The 18,990-nt window shown below is 40.3% G+C and overlaps 1 protein-coding gene across 1 annotated transcript in view; it reads left to right on the top strand.

The window, feature by feature from the left end:
- LOC126253495 (nuclear pore complex protein Nup153) overlaps positions 1 to 18,990 on the top strand; it is a 129,281-nt gene that overhangs the window by 57,570 nt on the left and 52,721 nt on the right. The gene's annotated exons all lie outside the window — the stretch shown is intronic.

The following is an 18,990-nucleotide window of genomic DNA, read 5'->3' as shown; positions in this document are numbered from 1 at the left end:
TGCGCAATTTGTTGAGAAACGCCTTCCTCAAAAACGAACACCTATTGATTACAGAAAGCTGTACAACAATCTGGTGGTGGTTTTTCACAACTGGAAGGTATCATCAAGACACCAATCTACTGTTTACTTTCAAAGTGAAGGTATTGTAAAATGTAACTTTCTCGTTGTACTTTAGATTGTTCATTTTATAATGTACTTGCCGTTTTCAATTTTTATCGTCACAAAAAAAAGAGTAATGTGAAAATTAACCTGCAAGTTCATTTTCATCATTCTAATTCTACATCTGCATGGATTATACTGTATTTCATAACAGGACTGAAAAATTTGCATTAATGGGAAAGTAATATGTATTTCACTCACCTGCCAGTTTCAACTATGCACCAATTTCTTCCCAAATTCTGTCTCTAAACAAAGTTTACCTATATTTAGGGTTCTTCAAATCATAAAGGCAAGGATGTTGCGAGACCAGCTCACAGAGCATTACATCCTGTGAGTGGCTCATTTCAGTTTTCCTTGACTGGCTCGACATCTTTCTGGCAGCTGTACGTCTTTGTGTCGTCCGACTTCCGTCGCAACACTGCCCACTGGTGCAGTGCTGCGGCAGCTGCCGCAACAGACGCGCGTTGCATCCCAAACTCGAACTGCACATGCGCCAGTAGGCAACTTCTGACGTCACTTAGCGACCCGTCGCAGTCGCTAGTGTGCATTGCGTCTTGGACAACGTACCTTTAGCAGACCTTTTCAACCACCTCAATCTTGTCTGCCTCAATACTGGTGCCCCTACTTTTCTTTCGGACACAACACACACCTATTCCCATTTAGACCTCTCTATATGTACTACCCGACTCGCACGTCGGTTTGAGTGGTACGCTCCTTCTGATACGTATTCGAGCGACCTCTTCCCTTGTGTTATCCATCTCCTGCATCATACCCCATCTCCATGCTCAACTAGTTGGAACATTTCCAAAGCAGACTGGGGGCTCTTCTCTTCCAGGGCAACATTTCAGGATCAAAACTTCGCAAGCTGCGATAGTCAGGTCTCACACCTCACGGAAGTCATTATCACTGCTGCTGAATATTCCATGCCTCATACTACTTCTTCTTCATGTCGCATACCGGTCCCCTGGTGGACCGCAGCATGTAGAGACGCTATACGTGCTCGTCGACGTGCTTTACGCACCTTTAAACGCCACCCTACGAGGGCAAATTGTATTAATTATAAACGATTACGTGCGCAGTGTCGTCGTGTTATTAAAGAAAGCCAGCTGGGCTGCTTTCACAAGCTTCTTCAACAGTTTTACTCCTCCTCCTGTTTTCTGGGGTAGCCTGTGCCGGCTATCTGGCATTAAGGTCCACTCACCCATTTCTGGCTTGACGGTCGCGATTGACGTCCTTGTGGCCCCTGAGGATGTCTCCAATGCTTTCAGCTGATTTTTCGCAGAGGTTTCGAGCTGTGCTCATTATCACCCTGCCTTCCTCCCCCGACAACAGGCAGAGGAGGCAAGGCCACCTAACTTCCACTCCTCGAATCATGAAAGTTATAATGCCTCATTCACCATGCGGGAACTCGAAAGTGCACTTGCCCGGTCACGGTCCTTCGTTCCGGGGCCTGATTCTATTCATATTCAGATGCTGAAGACCCTTTCTCCTGCGGGTAAGGGTTTTCTTCTTCGTATTTATAATCGCATCTGGATTGAGGGTCGTGTTCCCACATGCTGGCGAGAATCTATTGTTGTCCTGATTCCTAAGCCAGGGAAGGACAAGCACTAGCCTCCCAGTTATCGACCCATTTCCCTTACCAGCTGTGTCTGTAAGGTGATGGAATGAATGGTTAACTCTTTGTTTGGTTTGGCTGCTCGAATCTCGATGCCTACTTAACAATGTGCAATGTGGATTTCGTAGGTGCCGCTCTGCTGTTGACCATCTGGTTACTTTGTTGACCTTCATTATGAATAACTTCTTGCGGAAGCATCAGACAGTGGCAGTGTTCTTTGATTTGGAGAAGGCTTGCGACACATGTTGGAGGGCGGGCATTCTCCGCACCGTGCATACATGGGGCCTTCACGGTCGCCTCCCTCTTTTTATTCTTGCATTTTTAATGGATCGAAAGTTCAGGGTACATGTGGGTTTTGTCCTGTCCGACGCCTTTCGCCAGGAGAATGGGGTACCACAGCGCTCAGTTTTGAGTGTCGCTCTCTTTGCCACAGCGACCAATCCAGTAATGGATTGCCTCCTGGCTGATGTATCAGGCTCCCTTTTTGTGGACGATTTTACCATTTACTGCAGCGCGCAGCGTACATGTCTCCTGGAGTGCTGTCTTCAGTGTTGTCTTGACCGTCTTTACTCCTGGAGTGTCGCCAATGGCTTCCGTTTTTCTGCTGAGAAGATGGTCTGTATTAACTTCTGGCACTACAAAGAGTTTCTCCCACCGTCCTTACATCTCGGTCCCGTTGCTCTCCCATTCGTGGAGACAACAAAATTTTTAGGTCTTACATTTGACTGGTCTCCACATGTCATATTTGGCTGCCCGTTGTACCCATTCCCTAAATCTCATCTGTGTTCTCAGCGGTACGTCGTGGGGAGCGGATCGAACCGTCCTACTTCGCCTATATCGGTCAATCGTCCGCTCAAAGCTGGATTATGGGAGCCCTGCACGGCCGTCGATCTTATCCCGCCTCAATGCTATCCAACATCGGGGGTTACGTCTTGCGATCGGAGCGTTCTATACTAGTCCCATCGAGAGTCTTCATCCTGAAGCCGGTGAATTGCCACTAACCTACCGGCGTGATATACTGCTTTGTCGGTATTCCTTTCGGCTATTGTCAATGCCCGACCACCCGTCTTATCGTTCCTTTTTTGACGACTCTCTCGACCGTCAATACGGGTTGTATGTATCTGCCCTGCTACCTCCTGGAGTTCGCTTTCGTCGCCTCCTTCAGCAACTTTATTTTCCACTCCCTGCAACCTTTAGAGTGGGAGAGAGCCAAACGCCACCTTGGCTCAGGTTCACACCTTGACCTCAGCTCGCTCCCAAAGGAGATTTCTACCCCAGCTTTGGTACACCGCTCGCGGTTTGTCAAACTTCGTTCAAAGTTCATTAATACGATCTTCATTTATTCAGATGGCTCTAAGGCCAATGACAGTGTCGGGTGTTCTTTTATTGTCGGGGCACACAGCTTCAAATACCGGCTCCATGGCCATTGTTCGGTCTTCACAGCTGAGCTATTTGCCCTCTATCAGGCTGTTCTTTACATCTGCCGCCACCGACATTCTGCTTATGTCACCCGCTCTGATTCCCTGAGCGCCATCCAGAGCCTCAGTGATCCGTATCCGGTTCACCCTTTGGTGCACCAGATCCAACGCTCTCTTCAGCAGCTGGTGGACAACAGTTCTCCGGTTACCTTTATGTGGGTTCTTGGCCATGTCGGTATCCCTGGGAACGAAGCTGCAGATGCCACGACCAAGGCTGCGGTCCTCCAGCCTCAGACAGCTTCTTGATGTGTGCCTTCATCTGATTTTAGCAGGGTCATTTGTCAGCGCATGTTATCGCTGTGGCATGCCGATTGGTCTACAATTACTGAACACAAGCTTTGGGCCTTGAGACCTTTCCCAACGGCTTGGATGACCTCTTCACGCCCTTCTCGGCGGGAGGAGGTTGTTTTGGCCCGGTTACAGATTGGACACTGCCGGTTCAGCCACTGACAGCTGCGCCAGCGCCGTTCTGCCCATGTGGGCAGTTGCTGACAGTATGCCACATTTTAACGTCCTGTCCGAATTTTAACACACTGCGCATTGATCTTGGCCTGCCATGTACTCTGGACGTAATTTTAGCGGATTACCCAGGAGCAGCTGCTCGCTTTCTTCGTTTTATCCACTTGACAAACCTGTCTAAGGACATTTGATTATGCTGTTTTCTTTTAATCCCTTGCCTGTTAATGTACCTTTTATAGTGTTGTTCTTTTTAGTTGCTGTTTTAACATTGTGCCTTGCAGTGCATTCATAATTTAGTCTGGGCGCTAACGGTCACTGTAGTTGTGTGCCCTAAAACCACAAAAAAAAAAAAAAAAAAAAAAAAAAAAAAGATGGAATAGACTCTGAGGTAGATCTTAAGGAACAACTTCCCCAACCATTTCTCTTACTAAGAGATGTCAAATATATTATGGAGCTCACACTATATTTACCCTAGTGGTTGAGTCTTGGAGAATCTTATGATTTCTCAGGAGGTGTGCAGTCCCACTGACTTCTGGGCTGCTACTGGGTTGTTCTTGGCCATCGACCTCTCTTTCTGCTCTGCCCAGGCAGACTTCTCAGTTTGAAGCAGCTGATGACCTTAATTCCAGTTACCACTTCCCACTGTGGATGGAACATTACCTGAACAGAAGCCACTGAAATGGATGCTCAGCAGGGCTAACTGGACCCTGTTCAGCCAGCTGGCTGTCTTCGAACACTGTGGCAGTGTCCAGGAATGTGTGGACCGCATTGCATCATGCCACAGACTTATCCATCCCAAAGTTGTCAGCTCCTCTTAGGGGTAACATTTACCTTGGTAGTCTGTTGAGTGCCAGTCAGCAATCCAGACAGCTGTACCGCTCTTCAATGGTTTAAGTACCACCTAACAGCAGACATCGTCGCAGCATGTTGTGTCGCAAGAGCTAAGACTTGACACCTGATTAAGAAGAGCAAGAAAATATCACAGCAAGTGTTTGTTCCTGGACTCCATCAACCGTTCACTTGTTCTACAAAAGTATGTGAGGCCATCAACAGGTTTTCTGGCAAACACAATTGTTTACAAATAGCAGCAGTGCTGAAACAGTGGTGTCTCCAGACAACTGAAACAGTGGTGTCTCCAGACAGTGCCTGGAGACATCACGCAGACATTGGTGGATCATTTTGCAAAGATTACTGCTAATGCCAGTCAGGATCCAGCGTTTTGCTGCTATTGTTCTACTGAAGAGAAGGGCAACGTGGACATCAGATCCAACTATTCTGAGTCTTACAACTACCATCTCTCCATGTGAGAGCTGGAATTGGCATTGTCTGAGACTTGTGATACTGCACCCTGTCACAACCAAATCTGGTGTTACATGCTTTGACGTTCGCCTACAGCATCAAAGGAAATCCTCCTTGAATGTTTGAATTTGATATGACAGACAGTTTACTTCCCACCCATTGGAGAGAGGCAATTTTGATCCCTTTTCTCAAATGAGGAAAGGACTGCACATGTCCCACTTGTTACTGGAGTATCGCCTTAACAATCTGTGTTGGAAAGACCCTGGAGCGAATGGTTATCCATCATTCGATCTGGTTGCTAGAGATCGGACAATTCCTTAGCTGCTCTCAGTGTGGATTGTGGAGATTTCGAACCATGTCGACAAGCTACTCTGCTTGTGGCTGGCTTTCCTGTATAAACATTACTGTGCTGGTATCTACTTAGACATCAGTAAAGTGTATGACACTACTTGGACACATGGTATTCTAGAGTAACTTCATCAGTGGGGCTTTCGTGGCCGCCTCACCTTCTTCATATGGTCTTTCCTGAGTGTTTTTTTCTTTAGGGTCCACATTGGAGACAAGCTTAACTATTACGCTCTTTACTATAAACAGTATCATGTTTGCGGTAAAGAGCCCTTTAAAATGCTCCTTATTTATGAATGATTTTGCTGCAACAGTGACTCGTCAGTTGCAGCTTGCTGTGCGGAGGTTAGAGAAGTGGGCTGCTAAGACAGGTTTTCAGTTTTCTTCCTATAAGTGTGTGTGTGTGTGTGTGTGTGTGTGTGTGTGTTGATTTTGTTGTAATTTTAATTTACCTAGCTTGTGTATGAGAGATACCATTCTACATTTTAAAGACCTCATGAGATTTCTGGGCATCATTTTTTTTTACTCCACATTGTCATGGTTGCTACACCTGAGGAACATGAAAGCCAGAACCCTGTAGGCCTTAGCCACAGGTCTTGGGTAGCAGACAGGGTACATCTGCTCCAATTTTATAGGGATTTCAGAAGGATGTAGTCAAAGGAGTAGTCCAGGAGATCTGGATGCCCCTATCACCAAATGAAATGAGGCACAACCTTTTGCCATGTAGTGAAATTGAAAGGTATGACGAAAAAGGATATGCAATATTGATAGTAAGGCCATCGATAGACTTATCTGTTGATGTATTGATAACACAATCTGCTATCACCTATCGCTACTTTAGCCAAGACCAGTTTGACTTTCAGGAGGACGATGGTCAAATCCGTATCCGGCCATTCCGAGATTTCCCTAAATCATTTGAGGCAAATGCCAGGATGGTTCCTGTGAAAGGGAACAGCCAGTTTTCTTCCCCATCATTGACACAATCTGAGCTTGTGCTCAGTTTCTAATGACCTCGGTGTCAACAGGACATTAAACCCAATCCTTCTTCCTTCCTTACCAACTACAGTAAATTGTTAGCCTCACTGGAGCTCAATTGTTGTGTTGTTAGTCAGTTGAGTTCTTATTTGCAGTTAAATTTAATGTAATTGCTGTTGTTTACTGTTTTTTGTATTGCTTGCTGCTATGATGGTTTCTAATTATTTATAAGTATGTAACAAGAAAGAAGAGGAAAACATTTTTCAGTTGTCCACTAGCATTATGGTAAGTTAAAATTAGTATAATAGCTAGTATAATAGCCTAATTACCTAGCAGGGTAACGCTGCGATTCATTTTAGGCAAATTCTGGGGTTGGTTTCTACCATAGGCTGGAGCCAATTCTTTCAGAATTCCTTTCTGTACTGACAGATTCAGATTCCCTTAAAGATGCAACCACTGTGATTAAATGAAAAGAGCTAAATCAAAGGTAAGTCAGATATCTCTTCAGGAAATCTCAGCACCAAAAGCCATACAATAAATAAGTAGTAATCCAAATTCTCCTATTTAGGATCAAGCGTTTAACTAGGACATTCTTTAATGCAGAAAATGATTTTTCTGCATTGCCAGAAGTGACAGATGGAGGTTAAAATAAGGAAATGTAGAAAAGTGTAGGCTAGAATAATTCCAGATCCTTTGCAATTTTGCCACCAAAAATTGTTCTAGCTTCTCTATCAAACAGAACAATGTCAGGTCTATTTATTCCAAAAGCCCTGACAGCAATAATAAAGATTTTTTAAAATTTCATGGCAAAAAAGGGGCAAAGATTTTAGTTATCAAATTAAACTCTGTGGTATTTATGCAAGCATAACAACAAATTTAATGTTATTTAATAAAACTGGTGATAAATGCCAACTACAGCAAACATATTTTAAATAATTAAATATCTAAGAAGTTCATCTTTCATGTAAAACAAATAGTTGTTTAGTTTATAGGTCTGTCTAATCTTCTGTGAATATTCTGATTTTATACGACATGAATAGCATAAGGCAATATTATTTTCATTTCATTGTACTACATTAAAATATTTTTAGTGAAATTGATTAACTCAGTTTGCAATTTGCCTGTTCTTATCGTGTAAAGATAACTGATACAGAAGACATTCATATAACAATTTGTGTGACTGAACTGTGGATTAAATATTGATTTAATATATTCAAATTAATTATTTTTATTTGCATACGTTTGTTTAGTAGTTTTTATTCTTTTTCAGGTGTTCTGTTATTATCTTCAAACTGTAATGTTTTTACATTGTAGAAGCAATGGCAAATAAATAATTCTTTTGTTACGTTTTGTAACAGCATTTATCTAGATTTTGGGCTAAGTTATTTATTTCTTGGAAAGACGGTATTTAATTTTAATGTTGGTCTGAGTAACATTTTGGCAATTTGCGTAGTTCAGCAATATTTACATTTGCTACATCTACATTTATACTCTGCAAGCCACCCAACGGTGTGTGGCGGAGGGCACTTTACGTGCCACTGTCATTACCTCCCTTTTCTGTTCCAGTAGCGTATGGTTCGCGGGAAGAACGACTGTCTGAAAGCCTCCGTGCGCGCTCGAATCTCTCTAATTTTACATTCGTGATCTCCTCGGGAGGTATAAGTAGGGGGAAGCAATATATTCGTTACCTCATCCAGAAACGCACCCTCTCGAAACCTGGCGAGCAAGCTACACCACGATGCAGAGCGCCTCTCTTGCAGAGTCTGCCACTTGAGTTTGCTAAACATCTCCGTAACGCTATCACGGTTACCAAATAACCCTGTGACGAAACACGCCGCTCTTCTTTGGATCTTCTCTATCTCCTCTGTCAACCCGATCTGGTACGGATCCCACACTGTTGAGCAATACTCGAGTATAGGTCGAACGAGTGTTTTGTAAGCCACCTCCGTTGTTGATGGACTACATTTTCTAAGCACTCTCCCAATGAATCTCAACCTGGTACCCGCCTTACCAACAATTAATTTTATATGATCATTCCACTTCAAATCGTTCCGCACGCACACTCCCAGATATTTTACAGAAGTAACTGCTACCAGTGTTTGTTCCGCTATCATATAATCATACAATAAAGGATCCTTCTTTCTATGTATTTGCAATACATTACATTTGTCTATGTCAAGGGTCAGTTGCCACTCCCTGCACCAAGTGCCTATTCGCCGCAGATCGTCCTGCATTTCGCTACAATTTTCTAATGCTGCAACTTCTCTGTATACTACAGCATCATCCGCGAAAAGCCGCATGGAACTTCCGACACTATCTACTAGGTCATTTATATATATTGTGAAAAGCAATGGTCCCATCACACTCCCCTGTGGCACGCCAGAGGTTACTTTAACGTCTGTAGACGTGTCTCCATTGATAACAACATGCTGTGTTCTGTTTGCTAAAAACTCTTCAATCCAGCCACACAGCTGGTCTGATATTCCGTAGGCTCTTACTTTGTTTATCAGGCGACAGTGCGGAACTGTATCGAACGCCTTCCGGAAGTCAAGGAAAATAGCAACTACCTGGGAACCTGTATCTAATATTTTCTGGGTCTCATGAACAAATAAAGCGAGTTGGGTATCACATGATCGCTGTTTCCGGAATCCATGTTGATTTCTACAGAGTAGATTCTGGGTTTCCAAAAATGACACGATACGCGAGCAAAAAACATGTTCTAAAATTCTACAACAGATCGATGTCAGAGATATAGGCCTATAGTTTTGCGCATCTGCTCGACAACCCTTCTTGAAAACTGGAACTACCTGTGCTCTTTTCCAATCATTTAGAACCTTCCGTTCCTCTAGAGACTTGCGGTACACGGCTGTTAGCAGGGGGGCAAGTTCTTTCGCGTACTCTGTGTAGAATCGAATTGGTATCCCGTCCGGTCCAGTGGACTTTCCTCTGTTGAGTGATTCCAGTTGATTTCCTATTCCTTGGACACTTATTTCGATGTGCTAGCAATCATTAATTTGTGGTACGTATCTGTGCATAAAGATGGCTCGCTTGTGGAACGGCGATATATCAAGTCTTCAAGTTTTACTACAAGACTGATGTTCTATTGTGAAATGTCTCGTTCATAATATCGTTGTTGCAGAGAGTCGTACTTATTTGTAAATAAATGACATATAAACAACAATATTTGTTGTACATTGTAGAGGAGTTTCTGATCATCAAAGACTGTATCACCATATTATCATGGACAAGAGTGTCTTTCCGCCGTCCACCTAACCTTCGTAACCTCTTAGTTCATCCCTATGAAATCCCCAAACCACCTTCCCTACCCTCTGGCTCCCACCCTTGTAACTGCCCCCGGTGTAAAACCTGTCCCATGCACCCTCCCACCACCACCTACTCCAGTCCTGTAACCCGGAAGGTGTACACGATCAAAGGCAGAGCCACATGTGAAAGCACCCACGTGATTTACCAACTGACCTGTCTACACTGTGAAGCTTTCTATGTGGGAATGACCAGCAACAAACTGTCCATTCACATGAATGGACACAGGCAGACAGTGTTTGTTGGTAATGAGGATCACCCTGTGGCTAAACATGCCTTGGTGCACAGCCAGCACATCTTGGCACAGTGTTACACTGTTCGGGTTATCTGGATACTTCCCATTAACACCAACCTGTCAGAACTCCAGAGATGGGAACTTGCCCTTCAGTATATCCTCTCTTCTCGTTATCCGCCAGGCCTCAACCTCCGCTAATTTCAAGTTGCCGCCGCTCATACCTCACCTGTCTTTCAACAACATCTTTGCCTCTGTACTTCCGCCTCGACTGACATCTCTACCCAAACTCTTTGCCTTTACAAATGTCTGCTTGTGTCTGTGTATGTGCGGATGGATATGTGTGTGTGTGTGCGTGCGAGTGTATACCTGTCCTTTTTTCCCCCCTCCCACTCCCGGGATTGGAATGACTCCTTATCCTCTCCCTTAAAACCCACATCCTTTTGTCTTTCCCTCTCCTTCCCTCTTTCCTGATGAAGCAACCGTTGGTTGCAAAAGCTTGAATTTTGTGTGTATGTTTGTGCTTGTTTGTGTGTCTATCAACCTGCCAGCGCTTTCATTTGGTCAGTCACATCATCTTTTCTAAAAACTATAGCTCACAGCATTTGTGTTTTCCATTTTGTTTTATAAATAAATTTGGTAGCTATAGTTTCAAGTTGACTTTTGAAATAGCAATTTTAAAAAACTTCTTGATTATGTAAGGCAATTAAAATTTTAATGAAATGAGAGATATTTTAATAAAATTTGAGTTTGAATTGAGGAACTTGTGCTGCTTTAATGTGCTGAAGGGATTCTGACTTGGTTTCAGTGAAGTCATATTGTTGAGAATGTATGTTATACTGTTTTAAGAAAAGCTTTTCTTGCTATTTGTGGGAAAGCCTTCTGAAAGCTAATTATGTACTCAAAGTTTAAAAAAAAAAGTTACAGAATAAATGAAAAACATAGCCCTTTTAAGATCATCTTTTAAATCGGACCCCTCCCCTTTTGACAAAATCCTGGCTATGTCCTTGACTTTCGTGCATCCACGGCTAGACTGTGGGTGCATAGTGTATATATCGCAGAGGCCTTCTTACTTGAAGTTTATTGATACTATTCACCATTAGTCCGTCCACGGTGCACGTTCGACCAGCCCCATGTCCAGTCTCTGTGCTGAGGCTGATGAACTGCGTCTTACAGTCTGATGGCAACTCCTCATGTTGCATCAGGCATGTAAGTTAATCGGAGCTCCAAATTCACCTGCATACCATATCGTTCTTTGTGCACTTCTAGAACACCTTTTTTCCAATTGTCCATGAGCAACAAGGTCGTTTCGGATCTGCGTGTGATGTGTGCCGAGTCACTTAGTGTGGAGAAGGTACATTCCCAAATCCAGGGTTTTAACCATTTGTCCCCTTGGTCCCTACAGGTAGCCAGAGTAATTCATTTTAGTGCAGTACAGAAGAGGTTGCACTCATGCATATGTTTTTAATACGTTAATTAAGGACATCAATCAGTCAACCACAGCGCTTTGGCACGCTGTTTTAATTCTTTTAACAACTTCTTTCTTTTTTTAGTCCAAGTTTGAAACCTGACATATTTCATGATTTTCATACTTCTGTGTGTGTGTGTGTGTGTGTGTGTGTGTGTGTGTGTGTGACAAATGTTTTGCTGTTTTTTTTTTACGTAGTTAAAGTTTTGTAATTCTTTGAATTCTGATTTATCATCACCCTCTCATTACATTTTCATATGGGCCCTAAAGACCTCTCTGTTGTGTGTCCCCATCATCATATCACATCCTCAATTAAAATACTGTAAGACACTTGAAAAAAAATCATCTGATGTGAATGTTACCCTAGTATTAAAGGACTAAAGTGAAAACCACTATTTCACTATCTAGGACATTCGACATGTGCTGTACATTCTGATATAATTAATCATAATGTACTGAAAATGAAAGATTAAGTGTCTGTGTCTTAAATTTGATGGCATGAAACATGATGTCTTTGTGGTCCACAAAATTGAAGAAACTGTGACTGAATTCATCAAAGAACACATTCAAATATTTAAAAAATTATTTTAGTGGTAGCTGCACAAGATAATAAAAATAAATTTAATTTTATACATCTACATCTTTATCAAAACAATTTTAATATCTGTGTTGAGTGGTTATTGTTTGCAAGTAGCTATGGAAAAACTGAGTGTGATGGCATAGGAGGAACCTAAAAGATTAGCACAAGATTGAAGTTTACAAAGACCCATAGTAAATCAAATACTAGTGTAGATTTGTTTAAGTTTTGTAATATTTACATCACCAAAGTTAAGTTTCACTTTATTCCTTAAGGCACTTTATATCAGACACATTCTGGCTTTGCAGAACTTCAAACACTTCTTGACAGCAGGAGTTTCCGTAATTTTAAGCCATTCAACTCTTTAGTGAACTGTTTGACAATAGTAATGTGGAGCCCATCTTTAAACAAAGTTGGACATCCTTTCTGAGAGGGGAAAATTTGAGCCCATAAGAATATGGAGCTTATAAAGATTCCAATCTGCGGTGCTATTGGGTAACCACTTAATTAAATACAACAAAACATGATGTCACTGTACAATTTATGCATCCTCCAGGACTTAAGTCATTTTACCAAAATGAGAGGATATTTGTCTGTTTCCAGTTTCTCATGTTCTTGTTGTTGAATGTCCTAAAGTATCAACTGAAGAACTTAGTGTATGTGCTCTATTCAGAAAAAAGTATTACTGTTGTAAACTATGTATAACGTATCTGGTGTTCATTAAAAGAAATGAATTAACTTAAGCATGATTTTAAAAAAAGGGTTACATTGGTTGAGTTTAATCTCTTAAATTAACAGATTTCGAAAGTATATTGTTCAGTTCCTTTGAAATTTTGTTTAATTTTTTTTTTATTATTATTGTTATTCTCAAGAAAACATTTAGAACTATTATATAGGCTGAAGTTCAGCAACAGTGCGTTAATTTAATTACAGAATGTTTGTATAGCCACCTCAACTGCATGTAGCCGAGGTGGCTATATGTACATTCTGTAATAAAACCATTATCACTTAACGAAACCACATTAATTTTATTTTCCCATATCATAAGGCATATTTTGATGATTATTTTGCAAAAGGATGTTAGGGACTGGTTTCAATGTAAAAAACATTGTTTTTTTGTATACAATAAAGTACAAAAGTGTAAGTACATATTTTTTAAAAGTTCTATAGAAACAATTTATCTGTATCAATCATTTTTTATTTTCTCCTACGATGTGTTTTGAGAGTTTATACTGTCATTTTCAAGTGGAAAACGGTGATATCTTGTTACGTGTGCACCAGCTGGATGCAGCTAGTTGTTTGTTTTGGTTTCATTCTGAATCTGTTCCATTGTACATAATCCTGCAGTTTGTCATAAATGTTCACTGGAATAGATTCAGAAAGAAACCAAACCAACTAACTAGCTGCATCCAGCTGGTACATGTGTAACAAGATATCACTGTTTTCCACCTGAAGATGAGCGTATAAACCCTCGAAACGCATCTTGGGGGAAAACAAAAAGTGACTGAAACAGGTAAATTGTTTTATTTGAACAGTCGCAGTTTCCTTGAAAAACAATCCAACATGGACGACATAAGGTTACAGATTTTTTCCTGTCTTGGTGGTTTTCCCGGGAAGAATTAGATTTTTTGCTACCATCCTTTACTAAAGAATACACAACTTTGAGATTTTAAAGTGGAAATGAGGGGAGATATAATCCAGAAGATGTTTACTTATCTCCATGGAGAGCTGCATCAAACCAGTGTCTGGACTGAAGACCATGATAACAACACTTATCTCTGTAGAGAGAACAAGTAAACAAAGTTTCATCCAAATCTAAGATAGTGGATGAGGAAAATGCCCATTTTTGTCAAATTTCCATGGAGTGACCCTACAGCATTGTATGGTTGTTCCTCAGTTTTCTGTGTACGTGTGCTTTTCTTGGGTTAAGCCTTGTTCACCGCAGACAGATTGCTTAAAAATTTGTGTTAGTCACATTCAAGACCATTGAGATTCCCTACACCAGTGAAGAACAGTCAGTGCTGATTTGCATAGGATTTATAGGTGGACATAGCCAGTAATGTGTTACAGTGTCCTTATCTAAAATGGTAAGCTACTGTTATTCTCATGCTGATTATTCATTAACACTAAAATGGCAGAATTTCTGATATTTCTAAAACAGCAGAAAAGGGTCATTTTCCCCAGTGTGAAATATTTTCATTTTTAACATAAACAGTGCTTAATTTTAGTTTATATGAATCCCTTCCTTTTTGCGAGTTACAGCAACAATTATTTAACGCAATAATTTTACTTTACTGACTTATTTCAACAACAAAAAACCCCTTATTGATTTATCATTGCTCATCCTAACAATTTTCCAAAACTATAGACTTCGTTTATTAACTATTTGTAGATCCTTCTCTGCCACATGAACCAGACATTGCTGAGCTGAAACACACAGTATAAGAGGTGTGAACAAAAAGTAACAGGAAATATATTTCGCAGGCTCCATACTTCAGATTTTCAAATTTTTTTGTTGTTTTCGGGACACGTTTCTAAAGTATGTTTAAATTTTCAGTTGTTATGAATATTTAGTTTGTTGTTGACAGTTTGAAAGGTTATACAGGTTTTAGAATGCTCGGTTAATTTTTACTTTTGATAAAAGTGGATCAAAGAATTTACATTAAATTTTACTTGAAAGTTGAATAAAGTGTAGCACCACATTCAAAATTATGATTGTGGCTTTATTCAACTCCACTAGACAAGAATTTGTGAGTGGTATAAGTGTTGTTTCAAAGAGGGTCAAGCTCTAGCATGTCAGTTACTTATGTCAGTGTGGCAGAAGTAACGAAATAGATTCTGGAAAATTGGCAAATCACCACCAGAGATATCACTGAAGGTGCCGACATATCCTTTGGCCTATGTCAAGCAAGTTTTTCGGGTGTTTTGGGCCTGAAGTGTGTAGCAGTAAAGTTGGTTCTGAAATTGTTGAATTTTGACCAGAAACAGTGTTGCATAGACATCACTTGTGATTTGCCGAGTGAAGTTGACGATTAAGGAGGTTATAACAGGTGAAGAAACATAGGTATGTGAGTATGAAATGAAGGCCCAGTGGAAACTACTTGAAGAGCCATAACCAAAAAAAATTCAACAAGTTTGATCATATGTGATCGTTTTTCTTATAATGCTTTCTTCAGCTGCACTAGGGTAGTGCGTCACTAGTTCGTGCCTTATGGTCGTACTGTCGATAAGGAATACTACCTGGAAGTTATGCACTGTTTGCATGAAGCAATCCAAAGAAAACAAACAGAACTGTGGCAAAACAACTTGTGGAAATTGCATCACAAAAATGCTCCCGCTCACACCTCAATGCTTGTTTGTGATGCCTTAGCCACCATATTCACTGGACATGGCCCCCCTCCGACCTCTTTGTTTCCGAGGCTGAACAGAACTGTGAAAGAACGTTGTTTTGCTACCAGTGATGAGATAAAAACAGAATTGCTGAAGGAATACCAGTATACCATAATGAAAAGTGAGTTCCAGAAGTGCTACCAAGATTGGAAAAAGTACGGGCGCAAATTCATTATCTGAGAGGGGTCACTTTGAGTGGGACTTGAGTTCATGTTGATCAATTAAAAAAATATATTCTTTAAGAAAAACGAAAATTTCCCCTTTACTTTTTGATCACACCATGTATGTGGTCCACATTAACTCACACGTATTCGACACAGGGCTTTATTGTATTTTTTATTGAAGTCAGTGTAATCTGCTAGGCACATTTAGCACAAGTGACTAGTATTTTATGTGCATATTTTCTGCACCTGGCTCTGTAGCACTTTGCACAGATGGCGGTGGTCTTGCTGCCTTTGCAGAGTCTGATTTGGCACTACTACCTCTTTTGTCGTTCTTCTTCTTGCTCTTTCGTTCCTTTGAATTCATTCAGCAGCTGAAGCATGAACAGCTTCCTTTCCATTTTCTTGTTTATTACTATTTTGTAGGTAATGCATGTATTCATTGCCATGTCCAAGATGATGTAGAACATTTGCATGAGCCATCGTCTGCATACCACCTTTGTAATATATTTGATCAATGGCGTACACTTCATACTTTGTTGAATTATAGAATGTTGTGGTTTTACGTTTCTTCTTTCCTCATTGCTGTTTCAGCATGCAGTGTTCTCAGAAGAATGACATTTTTGTTCTACTCTCCTTGGCATACAGTCTGGTGCAGGATGGTGGTGTAGTGTATTTCAGCATCTGGCCTCTTTATCTCACCTGGGATTTCACAACAGATCTTGTTCATTGTACCAACTAATAAAGTTACCATTTCTGTATGCTTCTTGGCTATTTGAAGAGATTTGAAGTTGTCTGTAATCATGTATTTTCCTACATTTAGAAATGGCTCCAAGAGCCATGATGACATACTCTTGAACTGTTGCTTCTCACTATGTGTGCCCTGTTTTCTGAGGTATGGGAAAAGCATTACATATATACTCTGTCGCTACATCGACAGCTATCCAGAATTTGATACCATATTTATTGAGCCTGAATTGAATGAACTGCCATCTTGCTTTGCTTGGTAATAGTTGCTCATCTATGGTTATATTTTCTCCAGGGCAGTAATAATGAATACTGTTTTCCTGAACTTCCCCCAATTTCAGATACAGAAGTGAATTTGTTGTCTGGCAGGCATTCAACTGTAGGTGACATTTAATTGAAACCGAGAAATCTTGAGAAGCTCCAGTCAAAGTTGTCGCTGAAGATTGCAGTGAAAGAATTGCAGTGAAAGATCATCTGCAGACATAACTTTTATACAATTGACACCCTGAGGATATATGATGACTGTCAATTTTTCCAGTTTGTCAGGTGACATGGCTCATGCATTGTTTTTTAGTACTTTCTTAAGTATTTCATTCTGTGTATTTTATCGTGAGATGTAGCATTGCTTCATCAAAAATGGGAAGCACTGATAACAGAGTCATCTGCTCATTGACAAACATAAATAGTGGGACCTCCTCTTCTACAGAATGTTCACAGCTGACCTCCTTCCAGAAGATGTAAAATTGTCTATCTCCCACCAGATTCGATCCCTATTGATTGTGTTTGTAGAGACATTCAATTGGGCCTGATGTGATGAACGAAGTGAGGATTGACATAGATCAGCATATCAGCATCTGAATCCTCCTCTCAAACACAGTGTCTGGGTCTTCACTTATCTCTGGTATAAAATCTTCATTTTTAATCAGTACAGTCAATTTTCAATTCAGTTTTGGAATTCTCTGAGACTTGTAACTTTACTTCATGACATGTTTGAAAATGTCTTTCATGGACAAATAGTGAATGTCATGATACTGTGGCACCTTGGAATGTGCATATGCCGTGACACAGCAGTGAGCAACAACTCTAGATGTTGCTGCTTTATTGTTGGATTATTTACAAATATTCAGAAGAGCAATTTTATTGGTGTCAAATTGATCCCTCTTGCCATTCAAGGCATAGCAAATGAAATGTGCAAGAAAATATAATTATTTTGTAGATCCTAATATATTATTATAAAGAAGCAAAAAAATTGGGAAAGTTTAAATGGTTTTATGAACAATTTACAAAAATTATATATGACATCAAAGGAAAAAGTATGACAGGTAGATCACTTTAGCGTTTTCTGTCATTCTAGGGTTAAACTTTAGGCCTATAGAAGAATGGTGGTCTACCATCAAAGATTGGAATAAGGTTAGTGCATTTCACTTTATATGGGACCAAGTGTAGTAAAGCACTGTGTTGGGTAAACCCACCTTCTTATTGAGGCCAGAAGTATTGCACCCAGTAAGGCTGCTGCTGTTGTCTTCTGCTTTTAAATAGCATAAAATACTACTTTATCACTTGGAGGCCTAGTATCCTCACATAAATCTTCAGGCACATTGTTCTATTTTTATATAGCATTATCCTTTCAGCATTATTTTTGAGCTTGGAGAAATTTTGAGAGAGATTTTAAAAAAGTTAGTGGTGTCCAACAGTTTATTATTGTATGTGTGATTGGGTAGTTAATACCAGTAGTATAATGTATGCAGTAACTGGGTGTAGTGCAGCAAAAGTAGTAGTCTGTCGCACTTTTCGTATTAAGTCACTGGCCTTGCATTTGGAAGGAGCAAGGATGAATTTCCTGTGTGTTCATGCAGATTTAGGTATTTAGTAATTTTTAAAACCCCGTACTATTGTTGAGAAACTGTTAAACTCTTTAATTTTTCTTTTTTCCTGTGGTGTTTACGCAGACTGGTAATAAGGCTAATAGTACTGAGGCAGGCTTGAAGCTATTCTATGTCTGGTGACAAAGCTGGAGATTTTCAATGAGTGCCTTTCTTTGGAAGTGATTGAATAATAGATTTTTAAAAATGTCATTAGTCTGCTGACTTGTATGCGAGCAGTCATAATATGCTCTCCTGTTCTAATCCATAGGTATTGTATGGAAAATTTTCACTTAACCCCCACAGTTCTAAATGTGTTGCTGTATCCTCTCTTCTGGGAATAAAGCAGGAGGTGGTTGCTTTTTATTGACATAAAAATGTGAAATTATTGCTGTATGAGATGAGAAAACGTGCGTGGTAAATATTTATGGCTCTTGTGTGTGATTTGTGAGTAGTGTTGTAAGTTTGACAAATATTTTATAGTAAAAAATAGAAAACATGACGGTGTTTTTTTTAAATCTCCAAGAATAATTCCATTATAGTGAGTGGAGCACTCATTATGAAGAACGATCAACTTTGATCAGCCCACTTTGCTTGAATTGCATAATTGTGCTGTATTTTTTGTGTTTCTATTCTGCACTTTTTTTGTATCTTGAAGGAAGATTGTTCATGAGAGGAAGTAAATCAGAATTACAGCAAAAATCGCAGCGAAGGTTGCTATTGATAGTGAAGTAACATGAAAGGGGCAGTAAGGAACAAATGTTCTGCACTTTTTATGGCTAGTCTGCAAAAATAATTCCAGGTTGGTTTGTTAAAGGGGTATAGATTTAGACAGTTTTCTGATTTGTTAGTAGTAGTGGGGATTGAATTGATCTTTTCTGATTTTGGATCTTGAAAATCAG

This window comes from Schistocerca nitens, chromosome 1 (assembly GCF_023898315.1).
Source record: "Schistocerca nitens isolate TAMUIC-IGC-003100 chromosome 1, iqSchNite1.1, whole genome shotgun sequence".
In the NCBI taxonomy this organism is placed as follows: domain Eukaryota; kingdom Metazoa; phylum Arthropoda; class Insecta; order Orthoptera; family Acrididae; genus Schistocerca; species Schistocerca nitens.
Note: the sequence above shows the minus strand (reverse complement) of the source record. Positions and strands in the feature narration are given on the sequence as shown.